The following is a 15,271-nucleotide window of genomic DNA, read 5'->3' as shown; positions in this document are numbered from 1 at the left end:
TTACACAGTATGTAACTTATTGTTCAGGAATGTGGCTAGTTCGGCCATTTTGTGTCTTTAGTATTGCTTTATCAGCTCACAGTCATTTTGTGTCCTTTCTGATATTTACAAGCATTGTGTATACACTAATTCTACAAGTCGCCTCTTATAAACGGGCATTGACGCCAATGAGCACCTTTTGTCTCATCAGAACTATTCAAAAGTAATAGTGGAGCACAAATATAGTTACAGGGCCACCTATAATTTATATCATAGTCCAGTATCAGAAAATATCCCCTAACAGGAAGTAATGAAAATGTTGCTAGAAATAAACATGTGGAGGAGAGTAATAAGTGAGATGGCCTCTCAGCCTAACCATCAGAAGCTGCAGCAAGTCACTGCAGTTGAACATAGCACAGGTCCATTGGCTGCTCCGCTGCCGCCTGTTTCTGTAGTGTAGTGGTTATCACGCTCATCTAACCCCGCGAAAGGTCCTCTGTTCAAAACTGGGCAGGAACATTGAATATTTCCCACTTAGTTTGAGGGAAGTTTGGATAACATGCGATTGTTTCTGCATGTCATCTGAATCCCATATATTAGATATATATTTGGTCTCATCTCGGCCTCAAACTTCATTCAGAGAAGTCGGAGGTAGTGAATATTGAAGAAGCAAAGATCAGAAAAAGATGATCCCATTTTGACACAGTTCGGACATTCGCTGTGTGTTCATCTCACAACAGAATTTAATGGATTTACGGGTGTAGATTAACATTTTTAATCACCATCTGAAATAGATCCAATAGTAATGTGTGCTCATACAGACAGAGACAAATGATACTCTAACTGAATTAGAGGAAATGGCAGAGATTTAACTGAAACACCTTTTTGAAAATCGGGCTTTGTGGTGGAGAAACAGGAACAGCCACTCAGGGAGATGAGGAAATCCAGGCTCAGTATGGATTTGTTGTCATCCCTCCTTTCACGAACGGGATTTAGGCTGCAGAATGTTTCATACCCAGAACAAAGAGGGTCAAATATAATAAACATATCATTCTTTAATCTCCTACCTGTGAAGATATTTGATTGTGTTTAAAAACTGACTGTGGTCAATCTCAGATGAACACAAGGGAACTTGTATTACCCAGTGACTCGATTTACTTTCTTCGTCATTCATGTTTGCAATTCAATGTTGTATATTTCAGAGAGTCTCAATTACACACGAGGAGATAAATATCAAATAATATCAAGTTTTGAATAATGGAACAAATACTGACTAAATGTGTTTGATGAGGAACATAAGAATAATGTTATTATTGAATGAGAGGAAATCATTTCACCCTGAGATATTTGCTGGGCGGACTTTTCTACATTTCATAATTCATTTGAAATCTAATAAAGTAAATCAGCAAAGTGATCTCTAGAGGGCTTTGTTCAGTGTTATGGGCGAGGTGTTTTCATAACCCCAAAATGTATCATAGAGTTCAACCAACCTCCCCCTTTAATGGATTGTTGCTTTTGAAGCACCCGGCTTGTTCCCCAGGTGTGATATTACAATTATGGACACGTGTTTTTTTTTTAAATTTGTTATAATGTTATTTACAAGAGCATCTCACTGGAAAGATTGACAGCAGATTCCCTCATGACAATTTAAGCTGCTCAGCAGATATCACATGACAGTTGAGATGGAGTTCCACTGAATAATGTAGTCTCATTTCTTGAGCATTTGGTGCCAGACTAAAACAAATGGGGCAGCAAAGCCAGAGCCAAAGAATACTGACATCATTGCCAACAGCCGCCACTTGTTCTCCACAGAAAATGGCAAGTTCTTTCCTGGGCCTTCCTCATAGTGCGACCTGCCGATCAAGGAAGTGCTGAAGTTACGGATGGTCCGTGCCAACAACATGTCTTCTGATTCGGACACGTGGTTTTTGACACAAAACAATGTTTATTTCATGAACTCAACTTAATATTTTAAATAAACATTGGATCCCTTAACACCCCTTACTTCAAAGATAACCCCGAAAATAATACAACACTAAATAATCCCTCAAAATGTTCCTTCAAACATCCAAAAGGCTTCAAACCTTCAAAACAGTAACAAACCAGGTCACAGAATATATATATTTTCTGTTGGATGGCAGAGATATATCAGCTTGGTTGACTTCAGCTCCAGCACCTTGCTTTTCTTCCTGCAGCTCTCTGGAAACCCACAGACACACCGTAGCTGCTTTATCAAACTGAAACCAAAAGCAGAAGTGAACTCAGCTCCGTTGTGTGGCATCACTTCAGTAATATGGTACCCAACGGTTGTGTGTGGACTATAGAAAGGTAAATGCAGTTACAAGAACGGACTCTTATCCTATCCCACATTTGGAGGATTGCATTGAGAAAGTGGGACAATCTGCTTTTATTTCCAAATTGGATTTACTGAAAGGTTACTGTCAAGTACCTTTATCTGAAAGGGCAAAGGAAATTTCAGCTTTTGTAACTCCAGATGGTATATACCAGTTCAAAGTTATGCCATTTGGCATGAAAAACGCACCAGCAACATTTAAGAGACTAATACAGTCGTTTCAGGATTACCCAATTGTGCAGTATACATCGACGATCTGGTAACCTGTGCCAATTTTAAAGGATTAAGTCTATATGGATGTTGTTTGATAGGAACAGCATTTCCCACATCTACATCATGTATAGCCATTTCAGTACTTCCCAATTTATCTCTACAAACTTGCCCATGTGATATAAATAACTCTTTCAGGTCAGTTCTTTTTTCCTCTGAAAGGTAACTTAACAATTCATCCCAATTTTTAAGAACATCCTCATTTTCCAATTTAATTTGAGGTATGTCAAATTCACAGTCATCTGGATTTGGTTCGTCACTTTGAGTTAGAATCATTAAAACCTCCTTTTTCTTTCCTTCCCTTTCAAAGTACCTTTTAAGCATATTCACATGACACACTCGGTGAATCTTCCTTCTTTCTGGTGTTTTTACCACATAATTCACCTCACTTAATCTCCTTTCAATCTGATATGGTCCACAAAACCTAGCTTTTAAAGGCTCACCTACCACTGGTAATAACACTAAAACTTTATCCCCACTGGCAAAACTACGAACTTTGGATTTCTTGACCGCTACCCGTTTCATCACATTTTGTGCAACTTTCAAATGTTGTCTAGCCAATTCACCTGCTCTATTTAATCGTTCCCTAAAATTTGAGACGTAATCCAATAGTGTAATTTCCGATTTCTCACTCATCAATTTTTCCTCAATCAATTTAAGTGGTCTTCTTACCTCATGACCAAAAATTAGTTCAAAAGGACTAAATTTGCAAACAATACGAATGGGATTCCTTTATCCCAATCCTCTGGATAATCTTGACAATATGCCCTCAACATTGTCTTTAATGTCTGATGCCACCTTTCTAACACTCCCTGCGATTCTGGATGGTACGCAGTTGATTTAAGTTGTTTTATTCCTAAGCTATCCATAACTTCTTTGAATAACTCTGAAGTAAAATTCGATCCTTGATCCGATTGAATTTCTGTGGGTAGTCCATATCTAGTAAAGAATTTAAGTAACTCCTCCACAATCCTTTTAGCTGTAATATTACATACTGGAATGACCTCTGGAAACCTAGTGGATATATCCATTATAGTCAAAAGATATTGATTCCCACTTTTTGTTTTAGTAAGCCGTCCTACACAATCGACGAGGACCCTCGTAAAAGGTTCCTCAAATGCTGGAATGGGTATTAAAAGTGCTGGTTTTATCACTACTTGAGGTTTTCCTATCACTTGACATGTATGACATGATTGACAACATTTAACTACATCTTTATGTAGTCCAGGCCAACAAAAATGTTTCTGGATTTTAGCTTGAGTTTTCCTTATTCCAAATGACCTCCCACTGGTACCTCATGTGCAACTCGCAACACCTCCTGTCTGTACCCTACCGGCAATACTACTTGATGAACCTCTGCCCACTTTTGATCCACCCACATATGTACAGGTCTCCATTTTCTCATCAAGACATAATTTTTACGGTAATAACACTCTGGTATACTCTCAGATTCCTCTTCTGTATATGCTTTCTGATATATCCGTTTTTTTTCTACATCTTTCTGTTGTAACTCCGCCAATTTTCCTGAATTAAAAATACCCACCTCATTCTCCACCTGTTCTTGTTCTTTTTCAACCATCTGATCAAAAATCGTTTCTGATAATTGCACTTGAACTTCATCTTCACTCTTTGATTTCTCCTCTTGTCTTAACCTGTGACTTTGCGACCTTGTTACTACACAACCCGGAAAAATCCCTGGATTTTCGACTTCAACCCTTCAGTTGTCTGATTTTCCACTGGCTTGTCAACCACAGTAGACATCACTCCCACCAGCGATCCAGCTATATCATTACCCAAGATAAATTGTATTCCTGGACAAGATAGTTTATCTATTACTCCTACTACCACTTCACCAATCTTCACTGGACTTTCCAACCTTACCTTATATAATGGAACACTCCTCCTCTCACCCTGAATTCCAGATATCACCACCTTTTCTGGCAACATTCTTCCCAAACTACATCATTCCTCATCTCTTACCATTGAAGATTGACTAGCCCCTGTATCTCTTAAAATTGTGACCTCTTTACCTGCTCTTCGTGAGTAAACTTTACCCATACAAATAAATTATTTTTATTTTAATAAAATAATTTTTATTAAAGGTTTTCATAAAATATCAATAACAAAATGAGAAAGAAAAAAGAACCCAACAGGGGTAAGTACAAAACACAATCTAAAAAAGCAACCCCCCAAACCCCTCCCCCCGTACCTAAATAATAAATTAACATTAACACCCCGACTTAAGACAACAGGTGTATACACCCCCTCAGACCCTTACAGTGTAAATAACATAAACAAAAATAAAGTAAACCCCACCCCCACCCCCCGAGCTGCTGCTGCCATTGACCAATGTCTAGCATTCAGCCAGAAAGTCTAAGAACGGTTGCCACCGCCTAAAGAACCCTTGTACCGACCCTCTCAAGGCGAATTTCACCCTCTCCAATTTAATGAACCCTGCCATATCGCTGATCCAGGATTCCACACTTGGGGGCCTCGTATCTTTCCACTGAAGGAGAATCCTCCGCCGGGCTACCAGGGACGCAAAGGCCAGAATTCCAGCCTCTTTCGCCTCCTGCACTCCCGGCTGCTCTGCCACCCCAAATATTGCGAGCCCCCAGCCCGGTTTGACCCTAGATCCTACCACCCTCGACACCGTCCTCGCTACGCCCTTCCAAAATTCCTCCAGCGCTGGGCATGCCCAGAACATATGGGTGTGATTTGCTGGGCTCCCTCAGCACCTAACACACCTGTCCTCACCCCCAAAGAACCTGCTCATCCTTGTCCCGATCATGTGTGCCCTGTGCAGCACCTTAAACTGTATGAGGCTGAGCCTCGCGCATGAAGAGGATGAGTTCACCCTCCCTAGGGCATCTGCCCACGTCCCCTCTTCGATCTCCTCTCCCAACCCCTCCTCCCACTTCCCTTTCAACTCCACCACCTAGGCCTCCTCCTCCTCCTGCATCACCTGGTAAATTTCCGAGATCTTCCCCAATCCCACCCACCCCCCCGAGAGCACCCTGTCCTGTATTGTGTGTGGCAGTAGCCGTGGGAATTCCACCACCTGCTGTCTGGCAAACGCCCTTACCTGTAAGTACCTGAAGGTGTTCCCCGGGGGGGAGCCCGTACTTCTCCTCCAGCTCACCAAAGCTCGCGAACTTCCCGTCCACAAACAGGTCCCCTAACTTTCGTATGCCTGCCCTGTGCCACCCCGAAAACCCTCCACCTGTTCTTCCTGGGGCGAACCGGTGGTTCCCCCGTAATGGGGTCCACGCCGAGGCCCTAACTTCCCCCCTATGCCGCCTCCACTGCCCCCAAATTTTGAGGGCTGCCACCACTACCGGGCTCGTGGTATACCTCCTTGGAGGGAGCGGCAGCGGCGCCGTCGCCAGCGCCCCCAGACTCGTACCCACACAGGACGCCGTCTCCAGCCTCTTCCATGCAGCCCCCTCCCCCTCCATCACCCACTTGCGCACCATTGTCGCATTGGCGGCCCAGTAGTACCCACAGAGGTTGGGAAGTGCCAGCCCCCCCTATCTCTACTCCGCTCCAGGAACACCCTTCTCACCCTCGGAGTCCCTCGTGCCCACACAAACCCCATTATACTCCTGTTAACCCGCCTGAAAAAAAGCCTTCGGGATAAACATGGGGAGGCACTGGAACAGGAACCAAAACCTTGGGAGCACAGTCATTTTGATTGACTGCACCCTACCCGCCAGGGACAGCGGCAACGCGTCCCACCTCTTGCACTCCTCCTCGATTTGCTCCACCAGCCTTGTAAAGTTAAGCCTATGCAGGGCCCCCCAGCTCCTAGCCACCTGGACCCCAAAATATCTGAAACTCCTCTCCGCCCTTTTTAGTGGGAGCTCACCAATCCCCCTCTCCTGGTCCCCTAGCTGAACTACGAACAGCTCGCTCTTCCCCATATTGAGCTTGTACCCCGAAAAGTCCCCGAATTCCCTAAGCATCCTCATTACCTCTGGCATTCCTCCCACCGGGTCCGCCACATACAGCAGCAGGTCGTCTGCATAAAGCGACACCCTGTGCTCCTCCCCACCCCGCACCAATCCCCTCCAGTTCCTCGACTCTCTCAGTGCCATAGCCAGGGGTTCAATCGCCAGTGCGAAGAGCAGGGGGGACAGGGGACACCCATGTCTCGTCCCTCGGTGCAACCGAAAGTACGCGGACCTCCTCCTATTTGTGGCCACACCCGCGATCGGGACCTCGTACAACAGCCTGACCCACCTGACAAACCCCTCCCCAAACCCGAATCTCTTCAGCACCTCCCACAGGTACCCCCACTCTACCCTATCGAAGGCTTTCTCAGCGTCCATTGCCACCACTATCTCCACCTCCCCCTCCCTCGCTGGCATCATGATAACGTTCAAAAGCCTCCGCACATTCGCGTTCAACTGTCTCCCCTTCACAAACCCCGTCTGGTCTTCATGGATGATCTGCGGCGCACAATCCTCAATCCTCGTGGCTAAGACCTTCGCCAGCACCTTGGCATCTACATTTAGCAAGGAAATCGGTCTGGAAGACCCACATTACAGGGATCCTTGTCCCGCTTCAGGATCAAGGAGATCAGTGCCCGGGACATCGTCGGGTGTAACCCTTCCCTTGCCTCATTAAAGGTCCTAACTAACAGCGGGCCCAACAGGTCCATATATTTTCTATAGAACTCGACCGGGAAACCGTCCGGCCCCGGTGCCTTCCCCGCCTGCATGCTTCCTATCCCTTTGATCAGCTCCTCCAGCCCAATCGGGGCCCCCAGTCCCGTCACCAGTCCCTCTTCCACCTTTGGAAACCTCAATTGGTTCAGGAAACGGCCCATCCCTCCCTCCTCCCGTGGGGGCTCGGATCGGTACAATTCCTCATAAAAGTCCCTGAAGACCCCATTGATGCCAACCCCACTCCGCACCACGCTCCCTCCCCTGTCCTTAACTCCCCCGATCTCCCTAGCTGCGTCCCGCTTCCGAAGCTGATGCGCCAGCATCCGGCTTGCCTTTTCCCCATACTCGTAGACCGCCCCCTGGGCCTTCCTCCACTGCACCTCCGCCTTCCTGGTGGTCACCAGGTCGAATTTGGCTTGGAGGCTGCGCCTCTTCCTCAACAATCCTTCCTCAGGTTCTTCCGCATACCTCCTGTCTACCCTCACCATCTCCCCCACCAGCCTCTCCCTCTCCCCCCGCGCCCTCCACTCCTTGTGGGCCCTGATGGAAATCAGCTCTCTCCTCACCACCGCCTTCAGTGCCTCCCACACCATCCCCACTCAGACCTCCCCGTTGTCGTTGGTCTCCAAGTACCTCTCTATACTTCCTCGGACCCGCTCGCTCACCTCATCGTCCGCCAACAGCCCCACCTCCAAGCGCCACAGCGGGCACTGGTCCCTCTCCTCCCCCATCTCCAAGTCCACCCAATGTGGGGCGTGGTCCGAAATGGCTATTGCCGAATACTAGGTATCCTCTACTCTCGCTACCAGCGCCCTACTCAAAATGAAAAAGTCGATTCGAGAATAAGCCTTATGGACATGTGAGAAGAATGAAAATTCCCTAGCCCCCGGCCTTGCAAATCTCCAAGGGTCCACCCCTCCCATTTGATCCATAAATCCCCTCAACACTCTAGCCGCCGCCGGCTTCCTACCCGTCCTAGACCTGGAGCAATCCAGTGCTGGATCCAACACCGTGTTAAAATCTCCCCCCATTATCAGGCCCCCCACTTCCAAGTCTGGGATCCGACCCAACATACACCGCATAAAACCTGCATCGTCCCAGTTCGGAGCATACACATTGACCAGTACCACCCTCTCTCCCTGCAATTTACCACTTACCATTATGTACCTACCGCCATTATCTGCCACAATGCTCGACGCCTCGAATAAAACCTTCTTTCCCACCAAGATCACCACCCCTCGATTTTTGGCATCTTGCCCCGAGTGAAACACCTGACCTACCCACCCTTTCCTCAGTCTTACCTGGTCTGCCACCTTCAGGTGTGTCTCCTGGAGCATAACCACATCCGCCTTGAGCCCCTTCAGGTGCGCGAACACGCGGGCCCACTTAACCGGCCCATTCAGTCCCCTTACATTCCAGGTTATCAGCCGGATTAGGGGGCTACCCGCCCCTTCCCCCGCCGACTAGCCATGACCCCTCCCCGGCCAGCCACGCGCCCGCACCCCACACCCGGCCCGTTCCCCACAGCGGCATACCCCCGTCTTGACCCACCCCACTCGCTCCAGCTCCTCCTTGATCTTAGCAGCAGCAACTCGATTCCCCCCCCCCCCCCCCCCCGGCTAGGACCCATCCTAGCTGGTTTACTCCCCCCATTGCACTTCCGCAAGTCAGGTGACTCCTGCTGACCCCGGCCACTCCCACCTCCCGTTCGACTCCTCCCATTGTGTGGCACACCCTCCTCTCCCGCTCCCCATTCACAGGCTCTCCCCCGCCGTTCTAAGCACGGGAAACAATCCTCACTTCCCCGCCCCGGTCCCGTTCCCCCCAGTCACTGAGGTACACTCTCTTTATTGTTTCCCATCAGATCACCTTTACCTTTACCACTTGAGTATTTCTCATGTCCCCAGTTTCTATCCCTCACCGGCTAAAACTGATGTCGGAAACCAAGCCTTGATTTATGAACTAATTCATAATCATCTGCCATTTCTGCTGCTAATCTCGCAGTTTTACCCCTCTGTTCTTCCACATGAGTTCTCACTACATCAGGAATTGAATTTTTAAACTCCTCCAAAAGTATAATTTCTCTGAGAGCTATTTTCTATTTTGGTCTATTTTCAAAGCCCTTATCCACCTCTCAAAATTACTTTGTTTGAGCCTTTCAAACTCCATGTATGTTTGACCAAATTCTTTCCTTAAATTTCTAAACCTTTGCCTGTAAGCTTCAGGCACTAGCTCATATGCGCTTAAGATGGATTTCTTCACCTCCTCATATGTTCCAGATACCTCCTCCAGTAGTGATGCAAACACTTCACTAGCCCTACCTCCCAGATTTGTTTGAATCATTAATACCCACATGTGCTGTGGCCATTGCATTTGTTTAGCTACCTTCTCAAATGAAATGAAAAAGGCTTCTACCTCCTTCTCGTCAAACCTTGCCAATGCTTGAACATATTTAAATAGATCCCCACCACGTCTTCGACTATGATGCTCTGTCTCATTATCCTTATCCATCTCCTCCAACTGTACGTGTCCCTTTGTGTCTGCCAATTTTACCTGATTTTCATGTTTCAGAGACATTTTCCGAAGTTCAAACTCTCTTTTTCCCTTTCCTCTCTATCTCTTTCTTTGTTTCTTTCTTCTCTCTCCTTTTCTTTTTCCTCTCTGTCTCTTTCTTTCTCTTTCATTGCATATTCAAGCCGCTTTAATTCTTTTTCATGTTCAAGTTGCTTTAATTCTTTTTTATGTTCAAATTGCTTAATCTGCAACTGGAGCTTTGCCATATCTAATGAGTCAGAATGTATCACAGGCAAATGTAAATGCGCAGATACCGCGTTAAGTATCTCATCTTTTCGTATTTTGCTAGGCAGTGTTAACTGCAATGCTTTTGCCAAACCTAACAGTCTGTTTTTAGTCTCTGTCCGTAAGGTATCACGTGTCACCGTGTCCACCCCCCAAAACCTCTAAGCCTCCAAAAGAGCAATTGTTCACAACACTCTCCCCACTTAAACTAAAATACCACACCGAAAAAGCAACAATCCTTCACTGTCTTTAAGTTCACAAAAGCCAATCCAATAGATAGGCTTTTATCCCCCTCGAGCCCCAATTGTTATGGGCGAGGTGTTTTCAGAACCCCAAAATGTATCATGGAGTTCAACCAACTTCCCCCTTTAATGGATTGTTGCTTTTGAAGCACCCAGCTTATTCCCCAGGTGTGATATTACAATTATGGACACGTGGTTTTTAACACAAAACAATGTTTATTCCATGAACTCAACTTAACCGTTTAAATAAACATTGGATCCCTTAACACCCCTTACTTCAAAGATAACCCCGAAAATAATACAACACTAAATAATCCTTCAAAATGTTCCTTCAAACATCCAAAAGGCTTCAAACCTTCAAAACAGTAACACACCAGGTCACAGAATATATATATTTTCTGTTGGATGGCAGAGATATATCAGCTTGGTTGACTTCAGCTCCAGCACCTTGCTTTTCTTCCTGCAGCTCTCTGGAAACACACAGACACACCCAAACTGCTTTCTCAAACTGAAACCAAAAGCAGAAGTGAGCTCATCTCCCCGCCCCCCCCCCCGTGACATCACTTCAGTAATATGATCAGCTTCATCTGTTAAAGGTACATTTCTTCAGCATCCAATTCTTAAAGGCACACTCACATGACATCAGCTTCACAAATCCTTTCCCTCTCTAATAGCCAGACTCTGTAAACAGGATGTAGATCAAATGTAATTAGATTCTGTTATCAACTTAGAAATAATAATGAGATGCTTCAGCAGAAAAATACACTTTTGTAAATTTCATATGAAACCAATTGCATGATTCCGTAATGTTTATATCGCAATCTTTATCATCTTCGTGTCCAAATCTTCTGGTCATTGGACCAGGGGAACGTTGTCATTAAATCAAACTGAGCAAGGATTCTGCAGAAACTCCTTTTTCAAAAGCAAATTGGAAGAATAATTGGAATAGAGAATCCTCAAGATCACAGAAAGAGAAAAGGACATTGAGACGAATCGGTTTGCTCTTTTCAATGTCTATATTTTTGTTGGAGTATTATCACGTTTACAGACAAGACAACACATTTTCCAAACACCAGTCCAATGGGCTCATTGTCAGTCAGCTGTTTTTCAGTGTACTGGTTATCACATTCCCCTCACACACCAAATGTCCCATATTCGAAACATTATTGACGTTACTCGTCTAAATTTGCAGATGAGTTGTATCCTTGCTATTTGTTGTTCAATAGTTAAGCGAATACATTATCTTACACCCGCAAAGTTTCAAATGATACCCTGCAAAATACTCTGTGATGGAGACTGACAGGAATCGCAGTCAGAGAGTTCACACGTGTTAACTCTGAATGGTTTTCTAATGTGCTGACATTTTATGATTCGAATGTCGGATCGATTTCTCTGCCACTTGCCTAAGTTTTCAGTTGAATCGTACTCTGACAATAGAAGGTTCTTCAGTGCAATAAGGACGCACAGTTTACTATTCTCGGTCAGTGCGCTGAGCGCTGTTCCCTGTTTCTGTAGTGTAGTGATTATCAGGTTTGCTTGAAGGCCCTCGGTTTAAACCCGCACAGAAACATTGTCAAAACCCATTGGTTTCCGTGCGTGGAAATGTTACATGATTGACATTTTCATTATCCATTTACACCCATCCCGAATTGCCCTTGAATTGAGTCACTGAGTTAATCTGCCGCGTGGACCCCCGGTCCCCAGAGCTGCAGCCTGGTTCTCTGCTTTACTGGTCCAGAGACAATTACACTATTCAACCACCAACCACTCCCCCAGTGAATCCACTGTCCAATATTACGTGAATACAATATCTTACAAGCACGTGTCATTTGCTCTGACATGTACCTCAAAATGCATTCAGGAGAAGCAGAAGTGCTGAAAATTCCCGGCGCACTGAGCAGGGATATAAATGCTCATATTTTGACTCGGCACAAATATTAACAGTTCGTTCAATGGCGACAAATGCAGGCCAGAGGCTGGGAATACTGCAGCGAGTAACTCACCTCCTAACTCCACAAAACCTGCCCACCATCTACAAGGCGCAAGTCAGCAGTGTGATGGGATACTCTCCGCTTGCCTGGATGGGTGCAGGAACTCACCAACGGCATCTTAGACAGCGCCTTTCAAACCCAAGACCCGACACCCTGAAAGCCACTCCCCATCCTGACTGGGAAATATATCGGCTGTTCCTTCACTGTCACTGGGACAGAGTCCTGGAACTCCCTCCCTAACAGCACAGTGGGTGTACCTACACCAATGGACGGCAGCGGTTCAAGAAGCAGCTCACCACCACCTTCTCAATAGCGAATAGTTCTGGGCAGTAAATGCTGGAGCAGCCAGCGAGGTTCACATCCCCGAATGGATAAAATGAAACAGACAGAGAGCTGCCTGAATCCACCACCATGGAGTCACCTGGATTAGTGAATGGAGATAAGTGAATGTCCACTCACAGGGTCAAACTTTTCGAAAATGTATCAATTTTCTCGGGAACGTATTGGCTCCCTGCAGTGTGAGCTCGGCTTCTCAAATGTGAATGAATCCCGCCGTCTGCGCCGCAAAGTAATGAACAAAACGTGTCGCTTGACCATCAGAAAATAATATCAAAGGGCTCGTCCACTATTTGAACCCGGGACCTCTCACATTTTTGTGCAGCACAACCCCCGAAGCGAGAATCTTACCCCGAGACCAACGAGCTGGTAAGAATGAGCTGATTGAACCAAGATATACTTTCATTGTCATCCACAGCCAATCAGATATCTGCGGAAAATGCTGGGTAAACTCGGGAAGTCAGGCAGCATTTGTGGACAGGGAAACAAAATTCACTTTCACCTCCATGACCTTCCATTGAAACCGGGACAGGTTAGAAATGTAGAAAATTAGAAGCAAGTGAAATCCCAGAGGGAGCAAACAGAACAACAGGAAAGCGCTCTGATAGGGGGCGAGTCAGGAGATTAAATGAGAAAAGGCCTAGGGTTCCCTGGCCACAGGGTGAGGTTAGCATCGAATGAGAGAATAATTACACCACAGAATGAGGCCATTCGGGCCGCTGTGTCTGTGCCAGCCCCCTGTTAGAGCAATGGAAGAAACAAAGAAACAAAAGATGTGTGCGAATTACAGGGTCACCGGCAGGGTTCTGAGGAATGTGGAGGAACAGAGAGATCTTGGGGTTCATGTCCACAGATCTCTGAAGATTGCCACTCAAGTGGATAGAGCCGTGAAGAAGGCCTATAGTGTGTTCACATTTATTAAAGAGTTTAAGAGCCGCAGGGTTATGCTGCAACTGTACATGACCCTGGTGAGACCACATTTGGAGTATTGTGTGCAGTTCTGGTCACCTCACTCTCGGAAGGATGTGGAAGCATTGGAAAGGGTGCAAAGGAGATTTACCAGGATGCTGCCTGGTTTGCAGGATAGGTCTTATGAGGAAAGGTTGAGGGAGCTAGGGCTTTTCTCTTTGGAGCGGAGGAGGGTGAGTGGTGGCTTAATAGAGGTTTATAAGATGATGAGGGGGATAGATAGGTGGACGTTCAGAGACTATTTCCTCAGGTGGATGTAGCTGTTACAAGGGGGCATAACTATAAGGTTCAGAATGGGAGATATAGGAGGGATGTCCGAGGTAGGTTCTTTACTCAGAGAGTGGTTAGGGTGTGGAATGGACTGCCTGCTGTGATAGTGGAGTCGGACACTTTAGGAACTTTCAAGCGGTTATTGGATAGGCACATGGAGCACACCAGAATGACAGGGAGTGGGATAGCTTGATCTTGGTTTCGGACAATCTCGGCACAACATCGAGGGCTGAAGGGCCTGTTCTGTGCTGTACTGTTCTATGTTCTATGTATCTGGAGGAGCTGTCGATGGCAGATTGATCAACAACTGCCGCCTGGACACAAAGAACAAGTGGAAACAAGATTCAAACCCAAATCTGCGATGTAAAGGCAAACAAATTGGAGGCAGCATTTACAGTGCGAGACTGTTGAACACGTTCTGAGTGTGAAAGCTGTATTGAGCCCAGTGGAAAGAGGCGCTGCTGTTTCTCCTGTTTATTGAGCTTCTTTCGAACTCTGCACATGTGCTGTATCATTCTAGAAAACAGAATATTCAGTATCACAGAAGCTTATTTTGTATGTTTGCATGATGGGAGTGTGGAATTGGAAACACAAACAGATGAGCCGTGGTCTTAGTGAATAGCAGAACAGGCTGAAGGGACCGAATGGCTGACTTCTGCTTCTATCTCATCCATTAGTATGTGCTCCCGTGTGTGTCATTCTATAAAACAGACCAATTAGTATCACAGAATCAAATTTCGTATCTTTGCATGATGGGAATGTGGAATTCGAAACACAAACAGGTCAGCCAGCTTATTGAATAGTAAGAAGTCTTACAACACCAGATCAAATTTCAACAGGTTTGTTTCGAATCACTAGTTTTCGGAGCATCGCTCCTTCCTCAGGTGAATGAAGAAGTGGGTTCCCCAACCACATATATAGACACAGTCACTGATGCAAGATGATACTTTGAATGCGAGTCTTTGTATCATTGACTGTGTCTATATATATGGTTGTGGAACCCACCTCTTTACACACCCGATGAAGGAGCAGTGCTCCGAAAGCTAGTGATTCGAAACAAACCTGTTGGACTTTAACCTGGTGTTGTAAGACTTCTTACTGTGCTCACCCCAGTCCAACGCCGGCATCTCCACATCTTATTGAATGGCAGAGCAGCCTGAAGGGGCCGAATGGCCAACTTCTGCTTCTATTTAATCTGTTCGTATGTTCGAAAACAGAGAGGAACCATTGACTGAGTCAGAACCTGAAGGTGGATATTGTGGCGGGTATTTGATCAGGAGGAAACATGTGACCATGTCGCCGTCTGGTGGACATCATCACAACTTTACACCGTTCGGACATTTGATGAAAACAGAAAATGAGTATCAATTCCAGGGGAATAAATGCAGCGGA

The 15,271-nt window shown here is 45.9% G+C and overlaps 1 protein-coding gene and 1 pseudogene across 1 annotated transcript in view; both read right to left on the bottom strand.

Moving 5' to 3' along the window:
* LOC140421745 (uncharacterized) overlaps window positions 1-15,271 on the bottom strand; it is a 354,082-nt gene that overhangs the window by 252,394 nt on the left and 86,417 nt on the right. The gene's annotated exons all lie outside the window — the stretch shown is intronic.
* Window positions 1,592-1,887, bottom strand: LOC140421768 (cytochrome c oxidase subunit 7C, mitochondrial pseudogene; annotated as a pseudogene).

This window comes from Scyliorhinus torazame, chromosome 5, assembly GCF_047496885.1.
Source record: "Scyliorhinus torazame isolate Kashiwa2021f chromosome 5, sScyTor2.1, whole genome shotgun sequence".
Classification (NCBI taxonomy): Eukaryota; Metazoa; Chordata; class Chondrichthyes; order Carcharhiniformes; family Scyliorhinidae; genus Scyliorhinus; species Scyliorhinus torazame.
The sequence above is the reverse complement of the archived record's forward strand: the minus strand, read 5'-3'. Positions and strand labels throughout refer to the sequence as shown.